Source organism: Onychostruthus taczanowskii, unplaced genomic scaffold (genome assembly GCF_017590055.1).
Source record: "Onychostruthus taczanowskii isolate IOZ18803 unplaced genomic scaffold, ASM1759005v1 scaffold6, whole genome shotgun sequence".
NCBI lineage: Eukaryota > Metazoa > Chordata > Aves > Passeriformes > Passeridae > Onychostruthus > Onychostruthus taczanowskii.
Genome location: NW_024503679.1, coordinates 4793820 through 4807313, shown reverse-complemented (window position 1 = coordinate 4807313; position 13494 = coordinate 4793820). Strand labels below are relative to the sequence as shown.

The 13494-nt window shown below is 38.9% G+C and overlaps 1 protein-coding gene across 2 annotated transcripts in view; it reads left to right on the top strand.

Moving 5' to 3' along the window:
- Positions 1-13494, top strand: part of LIPC (lipase C, hepatic type) — a 72734-nt gene that overhangs the window by 17889 nt on the left and 41351 nt on the right. The window lies entirely within an intron of this gene.

The following is a 13494-nucleotide window of genomic DNA, read 5'->3' as shown; positions in this document are numbered from 1 at the left end:
ACCAAACAACTGCATTTCTTAAAACCTCTCTGATGTGATTGATAAAGATAATGCCATGTTTGACCTCATTATTGATGTGTACAAAGCAAGCATTAGTTTTCCTTCTTATCTAACTGCATTTCTAATACTCTAAGTCTGGAGGGGATAAACGAAGTTTTCTCCTTGGCTGGAAATAAAGCAAGATATGCACATTCACAGAAGTATGGCCCCTTACATCAGCTGTGTTTTGTATTTTTGTTAATTTATATTAACAGTTTTAGAAACCATTTGCTACACAAATGCTTTGTATGCAAGTCATTGTGACTTCAGTCTATAGGAGGAAGGACCATCTTTCTTTGAGACTGCACATTAAATTTCCCCTTGGGTTTAACTTTGAACAATATAAAATACCTGAATTAAAACACTGTGAGAAACTTCAATTAATGCCACAACTTGGCCTGGTTCACCAGACAAGGCCTGCACATCCTTCACAGTCGCTGAACCTTAGAAAGCTATTTAGAAAAGTTGACAAATTCTGTATCTTTGAGAGAACCTAAAATAAGAGCACTAACTTTAGTTTGAGGCTTCTCCCATCATCTCTGCTAAAATCTATTCAGATTCCCCTGTGTGGTTGAAGTTTAGCTCCCCAGAGATACACAAGGCAGAGAGGGGAAGTCACTGTCCCCCTGTTCTTTCACAGTCACAGGTCCTGCCTCATGCAGCTCACATTCTCCCACCCCATGACCTGTGGCACCATTTACAGCAAGGTCAGTCCCTTCACTCTCTCCATCCCCTTTCCCCTCATGACCTAGGACTCCTGTATCATGGACTTCACTTGTTTGCTCATTGCTTCTGCAGTTTGAAACCTTACTCATGGGCCACAAACAACAGGTCACATGTCATATTGGTACTAGCAGATATGCCCAACTCATAGTATGTTGAGGCAACAGACTGATTTCAGAAGCAAAGAAGGTTTATTTCTAAAAATGCAAAAAAATCTACTGTATTTTCTTCTAGAGGCTCCCCACAGCCTAACTAGATCTGCTACAGGGAGTAGTTACCAGGCTAAAGACCCTGGTATTTCATTATGCTGAACAAAGACCCTCATCACTTGTCACTTTTAAATCAGTCCAGTTCCATTCCAACTGCCCATTTGTATTAATGAGTAGTTCTGCATCTTTCACTCCCTTGGTATCCTGCTCCAATCCAACCTCAGCCACACCAGCCTTGGCCAGAACATAATTTAATTCCCAGATCTCAAAACCTTGCCTTATTTCTGTAACCATTTGACTTGTCAGCCAAGCTCTGCTTGTTCTGTGAGTGCTGGCTGTACCTGGTAACCTCGGGGAGTCATTTTCCTTATTTCACTTCTCAGTGAGGCAGATTCTTTCCCCACAATGGCAGATGCACATGACAGTAAGGTATCACCTCACACTAAGGAAGGGAGCAAAGCTTTCAGCTCTGCATAAGAGGCCTTTTAATGCTGTCAGGTGGAGACAGCTTTCCATGAGCATTGAATCTGTTTTACCTGGATATCCTTCTACCTTGGAGCTCACTTGTTCTTGTTTTAGCAGGAACTGCAGCATAGAACAGCACAACTATCAGGACTGCAAAGCCTCCTCAGGGATGAGTGTCTGGCACATAATTCTAGAACAAGCAATTACCTATGAAAGAGCCAGTCTCTAAAAGAACAATCACTGTGTAAAAGTCCTACTCATTCATTTGTATCCAGAAAATAAACAATTGCTTCAATTTTTTCTTTCTGTACTGTTGTATCCACCTACACAGTAAAAGAACTCACATTACAAAATCAGAACTTATAGGAACTAGACTGCAGCAGGTAAATCAATTTAGATACGTGTTTGTAAATATTTTTGGTCAAGTTATGTACAAAAATATATATTGTAGGTTCTTATTTTATACTTAATTATGTAGAATAAGATGGAGTGCATTACCAAGCGAAAACAACACCAAATTTAAAACACACACATGGTTATTCTTTAAAAAACCACAGAGGGTTTCTGAAATGCCATGGTTTTCTTGTACATTTATATAGCAGGGAAGAAGTTTGGCATTTTTGGCAAAGGTTCATTATCTATAAGCAGAATCCCAGAATGAGAAATAAGCACCTAAAAATAACATCTCTGAAACTGAGCCAAGATGATTCTTTCTACAAGCATGTGAAAAATACATAAGCCCTTATTTATTTTGACTCTTCTTCTGTAAACATAAAAGTAGGTGGGAATATTTTCCATTATTCCACTTCCTTGTGCAGAGCAGAGTTAGACAGTAGCTGACATGAAAATGCATGCTGTTGAGCTAGCATTTTTTACTTAATAGTCTCACAGCTGGCAGAAGAGCTGCACTTTTTTTTCCCCAAAAGAGAAGGTAACATCTTAGCTGTCATCCAGTTCTGCTATGTTTCAAGTACTTCAGTGCTATCATCACCTCAGTATTACACACAGGCCATAGGAATGGACTATACAAAAAGGTGAATAGCTGTTATGTTTTCTTCATTCCCCAAATGGATTACAGATGCAAGAGATGTTTGGTATAGCAAATATATATCAAAGGCTATATAAAATTTCTCAACAAAATGCAGTGTGTGGGGTATATCCTATCAGATCCAAAAAATTACCAAAATAATAATTTCTACCTCTTATAGCGGAAAAACTCTTAGAAACACAGAAAGCATAGAAAATTCAAAAGCCATTTAAACTGTAGAGATAAAGAACTAAAGTGAGCCCATAGAAACAAGTCTAAAAACCATTAGTATTTCTTATTAACTTCAATGGACTTATTGATCACCTCTGAAGTTTAAATTCACATCACTTCTAGTTAGATCACTTAAAGAGGGATTCAGGAGCTAAATTTTGTGACATACAAAAATAATGGTCCAAGAAGTCCTGGAATTTGAAAGTTCATACACCAGTTACACTAATGATCTATGTTATGATATTCTAAGGAAAAGTTTTGCAAAACTATTTGCTGCAATTTTCTGACTGGGTGTGTTTAAAATTTGCATTGCTCCCACGAGTCTTAGAATTCTACCAAAATTTCTAGGATCTAAACCAGTTATTTTTCCTTTTGTCACCTGGAAAAATCTATGACTATAATTTCAGACATAAATTTTCACTACAGGATGCAAAATATAATTATAGTTTAACTAACAGAAGGCCCTTTGCTTTTCCATGAAAAGAGACAATAACAGGAACACAAGTGACAAAGGAACTATCCATGCACGAAACAACTTTCAATATTTCTGCTAAAGCAAGTGACTGAACATCTTAACGAGGAGCTTAAATTCACCAGTGGATTGCAATTTTTATTATGCATTACATTCTTCTGACTATTGCTGCCTGAATAGTGCTTGCATATGACACTAGAAAAACCTGAACATACAGAGCAGCTCTTGGTAATGTGGCACTGCAATCAAACTGCTTAACTGATTGTCTTTCTCAAACTAGAGAAGGCTAGAATTAGTTTTAAATACAAATACACAGTTTCAATGGAAAATGAGTATCAATAAAAACATACTGCATTAAGCACTGGGATCCTCAGCACAAGGAAAATGTGGAGTGTTAGAGTGGGTCCAGAGGCCACAAAGATGATCAGAGGGCTGGAGCACCTCTCCTGTGAAGTCAGGCTGAGAGAGTTGGGGTTGTTTAGCCTGGAGAGAGCTCAAGGGAAACTTCCCTGCAGCCTTTCAGGGCCTTAAGAGGGCTTGTAAAATGGAGGGAGAGGAACTTTTTACATGGGCAGATAGTGATAGGACAAGGGGCAGTGGTCTTAAACTGAAGGAGGGTACTTTTACATTAGATAGTAGGAATAAATTCTTAGAGCATTCTAAGGCACTGGAACAGGTTGTTTAGTTGAGTTGATCCTTGGAAGAGTTCAAGACCAGGTTGGATGGGGCCCTGAGCAGCCTGACCTACGAGGGCCATCCATGACCATGGCAAGAGGGCTGGAACTAGACAATCTTTAAGCTCCCTTCCAACTCCAACCATTCTATGACTCAGTATTAAAGAGAGCATTTTTCTTTTCTTCTGATTTTGTGGTTCACTCTAGGTTTATATTACACATTTTCGTTTAGAAAACCTAGTTATGCCAAGTCTGTGTGAACTTCAGGGCTATTAATAGGGTTGCATCAACAGCAGTGCAATAGTGATGATGTAAGTCCTACCACCATATGGTCCCCTTGAGTGGCCTTAGCACAGTGACCTTTTTCCTATGTTAGATGGAGATAAGAGTCTGTTTGCTGAAGCTGAGTTGGACTCCTTACACAGTGGAATAGCTTGGCAGCAGGGGGATGGGCCAGCAGCCACTTCCAAGCAGCATGATTAAGATTTCCTGGCAACATGAGCAATAACTGGCAAAAGAGACAGAAGGGACCATCTATCTGCACATGCCAAGAGTGGGTGATGAAGTTCACTGCTTTGGCCATAGGCCAAATGTGAATTATGACTCTTGCAAAAAATTGTTTGATGTCTGTGCTCCAAGTTAAAATGACCTCTTTCACACTTTGTAGCCTTTCTTCTAGAAAAATATACTGGTTTTAACGTTATATTACTATGATACCTTTCTTGTTTGTTCCTTTCAATATTTAAAAAATTGCTACAGTTGCTAATATCCTCAGAAAGCATTTAACTGCATAGGATTGCACACCCTTCCACATACCCATTATAATCAGCCAACAAAAGCTTTTGATGGGGCTAAAATGCTTCTAAAACAAGATGGTTGCACAAACAGGAGTTGTTGGCTAAAATTACAGAAATTCTCTGGTTTGCCTGCCCAGTCTAGTAAAACCTTTTGAATCTTTTATCAATAATACTGTTTATATTTGGGTTCCTATTTGGCCTCCAGAATTCCTGGTGTTGCTCCAAGTGCAACAAATGACAAAAAAGGAGATGTAGAAATATTGAATATGAGGAAACAAGGTGTTTATACATATAATGCTCTCCGGAATTAGACCAGTATGTCCAATCTGAAACCCCAAATTTTATGAGACAAACCTTCAAACTTCTGCTGTTTTGAAATATTTGATCCAAAAAGCATTTTCTAAATTTGTGTATTGCTTACAGAGAGAGGCACTGAACCATGGAGGAGATGATGACAGAGCAGGTCCAAGGACAAAAATAAAAACATACACATATGTTTGATTTGGCTTTGTGTCTGGAATTGACAAACTGCCCTAAAATTCTGCTACACTGGCATGTTCTGCCATATCTTAATGGTACCATTGTAAACCATTAGATAGAAACACTGCTGAGAGGAAATTTTTCATTTTAAAATCTATTCTATATTAGATCACTTGTGCTCTACTTTATGCATCTCAGGCTCAAAGTAATCTGTAGTGTCAGAGTGAAGAATTTACTTACTCTTTCAAGCACCACTCTTCTCCCTTTCTGCAGCATTAGGTCATAAGGGATGTTGGAGGACATCAGTTAAGGCTTAACTCTGTGTTTGCCAACCTGCATTTCCAAAAGTCACTCAAATTAGAGATTCTGTCAAATTGGGGTGGCAGTGCTGTGTATGTGTGTTCCTTAGTTGTACATATATATATATATGTGTGCGTGTGTATATATATATATATACACATATATATATATACACATATACACACTATCAAAATATATTCTAATTTATTTACCAAGCAAATCACTGTATAATTAATATACTGTCCAGGTAATTATCATGTCTTGAGACTAAAACTTGTCCAGAACCCACCTTTGAGTGGAATTCCATGAGCTGTTTAAAAATACAAATAATTAAATTATGTGGACTTTCTGACAAAAAAGGTGTTAGAAAATTATATACATACTGAAGAGGCTAGTGTTTTGGTTTCTTATATTTCCATTTTAAATTTTTTGTGTGTTTTGGTGAAACAGTACTGCTATTTTTCATATTTATGTCACTTGTACTTTTGACTTAGGATGACAGTACAAATGCCTTCAAGGTTTGCTTTTTAGGGTTTGACACTAGGAAGGGAAGGGACATGGAAAAAGCTCTGATTTTCTTTTTGAGGAGGAAATGTTTGGGCAACATTTTTTCACTATTAAAAAGATATTTCAAGTGGTATTATCCAGGTAATGCTTTCACTAGAGAGCTTACAATCATCAAAAAATTGTTTTAACAGTTTAATTATTTGTAAGAATCTTGGAGTCTATTAAAACCCTTATCATTATTTTCAGAAAGACATGAAAACTACTGCATTTCTGAAACTGATTACTATTTACTGAAGCAGAATATTACTTTCAGTGCCTGAAACATGAGGAAGAAATGACAATATGAATTAGCAGTGCTCTTAGGACACAAGGACATGACTTAACCTCCAGTTTGTCGTGCCAAATACATCTCTGTAAACTATTCATCTTTCTTACTGAACTACATTACGTAAAAAATGCCCCAAAACCTTCTAGAGGTATTGAATCAAGTCCTTAGTATCCACTTGAACTCCTTTTTAATGTCTCATCCTAGACTCCAGTCCCTATTAATGCTTCAATATCACTCTTCTAGGAGTCACTAGAGCCAGCACCTTAATGACCTTTCAAATATCTGAACAATTTCTTAACTGATCCTGACTAAAATAGCTTGTCTATGACAACATATAAATTGCCACCTACACCACAGTGCTTAGCTAAACTACAAGGGAACCTGACAGCCCTAATTGCATTTAATGTATTTATGCAAACGAGAGTAAGCAGGATGAAGCATGACCCAGAGCAGAGGTTCACCCTCAAGAACATGACTTTCACAGACTATATCCGTGCAGGATTCCTCAAATCTGCTTTTCAAGTTAAGGACCAGATGCAACCAGGAGACAATTAAGAGTCTTCTCTGAACACCTGAAAGTAACTCCAAAGCAGTTTCTGTATGTTTTCAAGAAACAGAGCAAATGGAGGGAATTGTGACTGGATTAAAATTAGTTCTCTGCCCTGCTCTACTGTCAGTACAGAAGTGGACTGTAGAATTAGAGTCTAGACATAAAAGGGAGAAAGAAGGGAAAGGAGAATACTCAAATATAAAAAAATGCAGCTACCAGCACAAAGCATTAGTGAGTGGATCCCTGCAGCACTAGAAACTACAGAAAGCCAGCTGGCACATCATCTGAAAATCTACTGTGGTCTCTATCCATCATGCTTACCTTCTGCTTACCCAGGAATAGAAAGTAGAGCTTGTTCTTTTAATTGGGAACAGGTTTTTTGTAAGGAACATCATAAATCATTGTTTTCTTAGTAGATGACATCAAATGGTCATGAAAGCTGAGATACTAATGAGGTGTTTTGACCAGAAATCCCAATAAAGCTCTGGAAAGGTTCCCACACTAAACATTTCAGTGAGCAGAACTGAAGTTACTCTTCTGGTTTTCATTCCCACTACAATGCAATTCAGTCATCTCTCCAGCTGGGCAGTGAGTGCCTCGTTATGCCCAGGCTCCATGGCTGAGTGCAGTGCTCTGCCATGGAACAGTGACAGCAGCTGGGCCTTCACCACCAAGACAATTCCCCTGTTCCAGCTGACCTGTACTTACTGCTCTCTGGGCCACACCAAGGTAGGAGAGAAAAAAGAAACCCTGAAAGCATCCTCTAGGCAACAGCATTTCAAACACAGTGAAATACAAAGAGAATGTGTGCTAAGCATGAGATTTTGCTTACTATGCTTCTGCCTCCATTCTACACCAGGACAAAGAGCACTGTGTGGTTTCCACATGTTTCTTAGGGCACAGAAGCCTTCAGGATTCACTCTTTCCAAAAACTTAATGTGCTTTCCCTCTCTGTCAGAACTCTACCTCCATCCCAAGAGCAATCTCCACACTGTTTCCTGGAGAGGGAGTTCAGCCTGATCCTGATGCATGCCATTAAACAGCCTCAGTCTCTTCTCACATGCTCTGTGACCACAATGTGATCTTTTACTTTAATATGTTAATTTAAAGGAACTGCAACTTTTGTAAGAAGCTTCAGCCAAGAAATGTGTCCCTCAGAACCTTCTGGCTTGGTAGTGTCAGTGTCATCCTAAAGAATGCAAGGGAGATTTGGACCTAGAGCAAACTTACAGTCTTTGATCCAGCTCCCAGAGGAGACACTTGTACTGCGTACTATTTTAATCTCCCTAAATCAGCTCACAGGAAGTGGCAAAGGGAAGGGCAGCTGAACACATTGTGTTCTATCTGAAATTTCAGGTAGCAGAAATTAGCACAACTATCACTGAGATTCTTAGAGAATAAAAATAAAACCAGGAGTATAATGTACTATTCCATCTGAGAGGAATTTTTGCACATCCCTTCTCCCAAACCCATCTCTGGAATTTTAGTAAATTCGTAGGATTTAGGCCTTGGATTAGAATTTCTCTTATGATCCCATGCCCCTTTCTATCTTTCTATTCTAGGTTATGAATATTGTGTATATTAATTTAAAATGTTCTACTTTACAGAACATTAAGTGCTAGTCAATTAATTCCACTGGTGATAACTGCTTGGCCTTAAGATGTCTCTTGCTATTCATTTCAATAAAATGTTACTCCCCTGAATACCATGAAAGAGCTGATATTTATGGGCCTACTAAAAATATTTAAATTATAAGTTATTTTCCATCTATGAAGTATCAATGCTAGTTTCTAAACTGGCTTTAGAAAAAAATATCACTTTGGATACTTTGAATATGATAATCCTGATGTGCAGGAGGAAACCAAATTCTCAGACATCTGCTCAGGGCCTGGGTACTCTGAGCTGAGAAGGATTTTTCACAGTACAGGCATCAGAGCAGCACTTAGCACCCTGCAAACCCAGCACTTCATTGCTTCTGATCTCCCTTTCAGACATTCTGGACCAAGTCCAGAGCAATCCAAACAGATTAATCTTGTGCCTATAACAAGTGATTGAAGGATCTTTTACAGCTCCTCTATAATCCACTTTGTCACAATTTGGCTACTGGCTACCTGTGTTTCTGTTTTTCAAATTCAACACAGCCACACAACTAAACTGTTGTACTACAGAACACTCTGGATCCCCAGAATCTCCAGATGGAAGGCTGCCTGTTTCACATATCCCTTCATTTCATTAAAATGTAGTAGCTTTCCCTGCAGACCTTCTGTGAGCTGACACTGCCTTGGGTGTTTCCACACTGGTTGTATATTGCACTCTCTGGGATGGTGTGGGTAGTTGGAAAATGTAGCAAACCAGTATTTTCCCTCTTGCTGTGCAGCAAGTTAGTCCCTCAATACACATCTGTGTTCCTGATTAAGCTTAATTGACTGTAATAAGGCAATCAAACGTGAATATTTTTTGCTCTTTGATTTCTAGGATACTCTTTAACAGTAATGAAAATGAGACTAAAGAGATTCTGTACCTTTGCAGCTCTGGGGAAAAGCAAGGCCTCAAATACTTGACTTTTTGTGCTTTGTACTTCACCAGTCCAGTGCTGGCAGACATTTTAATGTAAAGGGAAGGACTGGAGTTCACGGCCCTCGTGGTGACATTATCAGCTTCAGCAGCCCTTCCCTCTGGCCACTGCTGCCAGAGGGCTCCCTCCCCACTGTGCCAGCACAGCCCCCTGCAGCCACACAGTGATCACAATTCCTCTTGGAGCCAGGCAGCTTGGAAACTGATCCAGCTCAAAAACAATCCTGTTTTTTCTTGGTCATCCTACTTTTTAGCTGGATAAGCTCCCTGATCTTGTTCACTCTGCAGCTAAGGGACCAGTTGTGCTGGGGCAATGATGGGACTGCAGGAGGTCAGGAGTGGGTGGGTGGCAGCAGGGCAGGGAAGAAATCTGCTTGGAATTGCTTGGGCAGCACTGAAGCCAAATGTCTAGTTAGGAACAAAACAGCCACATTTTTTTAACTTCAATTTTTTATCCTGAATTTAAAAATAAATAAATCTGCTGCCTTACCAGTGTTTCCATAATCCAATTAAGCCTCTATAGGCATTTAAAAAAACCTTTTCCTCTCCTCAAATTTGACTGATTTTCAAAAATAACTTTAGCAAAAGAAAGGAAAGTCAGAAAACCCCCTAATTTATCATTCCACCTCATAAAGTGATTCATTTTTTCTGGCTAGCATTAATAAAAATTATACTAGATAGGTCTAGGGCAATATCCCTGAAAATACAATTGTTTTCTGCACCATCAGCAACCTATTATCCAGATGAAATAAAAATTTCATACTTTAGAGCTTTTTGTGCAATTGCTCAAATTACTGCTTTCATTTTCCACAGACCCTCCATACATATTTCAGCAGAGTAACCACAGAAAAAGTACCAAAATTAGAGAGACAAGGTTTAATTTTGACTAATCCAATTCCTAATCTAATGCTTTCCTATTACTATTTCTAGTTTTAATAAGGCTATTTAGACTAAAAGAGAAATCCCTTTAATAATGGAATTCTGGTGTAGTATTTTTGGGAGGTCTCTTTGCCTTTTTTTCCTCTTGATTCCCCAACATCAATCCCTTCTTTTTCATTCACACACAAGCACTCACTTGGTAATTTTATGTGATCACTAAACACAGAAACATGTAGGCATGAGTGTCCCTAATCAGACACACACAGAAACAAAATCTCTGTCCTTCAAGGACAGGGCAATTTCTGTCAGGCATTTTAAAGCCAAGGCAGGTCATTGAAGTTATTATTAGCACTAATTAACACTCCCACAAGCTGTTGAATTCTTCACCTGCAGCCAAAGGGCACTCAATATGGTGCACAATTTGCTCTCATCTTTGAAAGAATCAGAGAACTTGCTCCTCTTTAGAAACATGAGACTGCTCTATTGCATGTGAATGGGCCTTTGATAAAACTGCATCTGATCCATGTACCAAATTATCTGCAGAAGCAGAGATATGACGAAACTGTTCCAAAACAAAGGAATTCTACTAATGTCTAAACAGACTCTTAGTCAGAAAAGGAAGACATCTGGTCTTAATGTAGTGGTGCTATATTTAACCTTTCTATCAGGTTACAGATAATTCATACCCCACTCAGTCACAGTGCTGTTCTTTTAATGTTTTACGCAAGACTTTGAAGACAAGTCTGTATGAAAACTGAATTTTTGCCCTTGTGAGCAGCCTCCCTTTAGAATGAGATAGATCTGAACTGAATCACTGAGCTCCAAATAAAACACTGCTCCTAATTGTGACAGTGGCTAAGAAGTGATGAAAGCCCAGTGAGCCATCACTTTTGTATGTTAGGCACATTTCTAACAATGTGTCATAACAGGGAAGCCTGGCAGTAGCTCTCATTAGTCAAAAGCACTGCTTCAGAGCAGTTGCAGGATGTATTTGAAAGAGGGGAGAAAGAAATGTGTTAAAAACAGCTATTTTGGGTCTATGATATAACTGCCAGTATGACCTTTAGAGATAGTTTTTCAACAAAGAGTAAGCAAAATTGTAGCAGGAGTCAAAAGAATAACATATAATCCAAAATAAAACTAGCAAATATTTATTATAGAACTTGCTATGTGGGAAGGAGGTACCAAAAGGATTCACCTCCAAAAAGAAGTCACTGTCCTCTCTATGGCAAGAAGTTGCAAACAAGTGGAAGCCTCAAAAGACAATAGGCAAGATGTATCTCCAGCTACCAACCCTTTCAAAGTGAAAAGCACAGAGATACACAGAACAAACACTGCTTTAAAAAATCCAAGGCCCAGCTCAGTGCAGACAGACACGTGGCAGCCCTTCAGTAGCTGGACATGCAAGCCAGCAGCTGAAAGCCGACAATATCACCCAAATTGGGGCTGCCTGTGTCACTCTGAGCTGCGTTCAAGTTTGTGTCTGTCACAGAAGCTGCAGCTTCCCCAGCAGCTCCACTCGGCAATGCACTCTCCCACATTTTCATACAGCCAAATGTCAGCTCACAGAGTGGGAATAAGGCCCTGGGATATGCCTCAGTTCCTCCCACATGACACCACACATCAGCTTTGTGGCTGCACTGGTCAGCCAGCCCCTTTGGTTTTTATAGCATCCTTAAGGTAGCACTCACTATTTTAACAAACAACTGCACAATTCTGAAACACCAATAACATCAATGGTCACAATTTTAGCACGATCACTATGGTTACCTCTGCTTTCAATTAGACACCAAAAAACCTCTTGAGCCTCTAGCTACTTTGAGAGTATTCAGTGTGACAACTGGAATCCTTCTTTTTAGCCTCCTTGTCCCATTCTCTAATAACTTTCTTTGTCACACTAAAGACAGCAATGCGTTTCCTCTAAAACCAATAGACAAGTAGCATCAAAATTCTGGCCTGCACTCGCTCAGTGATGGTGCCATTATGAAGATGAACCAAGGTCACTGCTTTTTTATTTGTCTTGAAAAGGAAGTGCCACAAACTGAGACATGACGCTGACAACAGAGTATCAGTCTTTTTTCGTAATTTTCAACAATGCACATTTGTAGTGTTTTCGTTATTTAGACACTTGATTTCCTGACTCCAGGGCACAGCTAACAAGGTGTATTTTTGGGAATGCATAAATGACGTGATCTATTTATTTCAGTATCGTGCCAGCAGCTGAAGGGTAAAATAATTGCCTGGACATGCATTGAGTAGTTTCATTTTGTGAAGTAATTAGGATAATGGGAATTCTGGAACTAAGTCTCTGGACATCTGAGTAAAATCAAGCCTTTTAAACATTATGACAGAAATTAATGTCAAATGTACCAGGACCATTTTACCTCACAGAGACAAACTTCTCTGTGAGGTTTGTCAGAAACAAGCACTACTAACTCACAGTTAACTCAGAAAGGAAAAAAGAATAATTTTCTAACTCACTGTGATGATTCTAACCCAGATGGCTCACTGATAAATCATTTATAAGGTTACAAAGTCAAGTAAAGGTTGCTGAGCACTGACAGTATACCAGGGTCCTGGGATGCCTTGGATATCCATGTAGAGATTCTGTTTACCAAATAAACAGCTGGACACATTCAACAAATGAGGACAGTGCTTATTTTAGGAGACATTAAATATGTTTTTCAGCCTGTTTCAAAAAAAAAGTTGTACAAAATTAGAGAACTGAAAACAAAACTCTCTGTTTGTTGTTGTGACATAAGGGATTGTGATTCTGGTATCTCAGGACTAGAAGGCATGTGTACCACCCTGCTCACTGAAGAACTTTAAAAGTGAAATAATCAAAGGTACAATGCATATTTATAAGCAGCCAAACTCAGCTAAGTTGTGTATGAGCATTGGTGTTTCGCTCTCAATTTCACTTAATAAGGATTATTCACTTAAAATCACTTCCACTAAATTGAGAGCCATGTGTTGCTGTTGTATACCTGAACTTTTCCCATACCTTCTAGCACATATCAGTTCAAGGGTTTAAGACATTAAATATACTTTAGTAGAACTGCTGTCATCTCAGAGGAAGAATGAGACCCTATAAGAATCTGTTTTGGCACACTTTGCTGTTGGGCAGTACATCTCCTGGTGACCTGGGAGGGTCAGCATAGTAAAAGGAATGGTAAAAACCAGGACATTATAAAATACATAGAAAACAACCAATTAAAGAACTTCAGACTTTGCTTAAT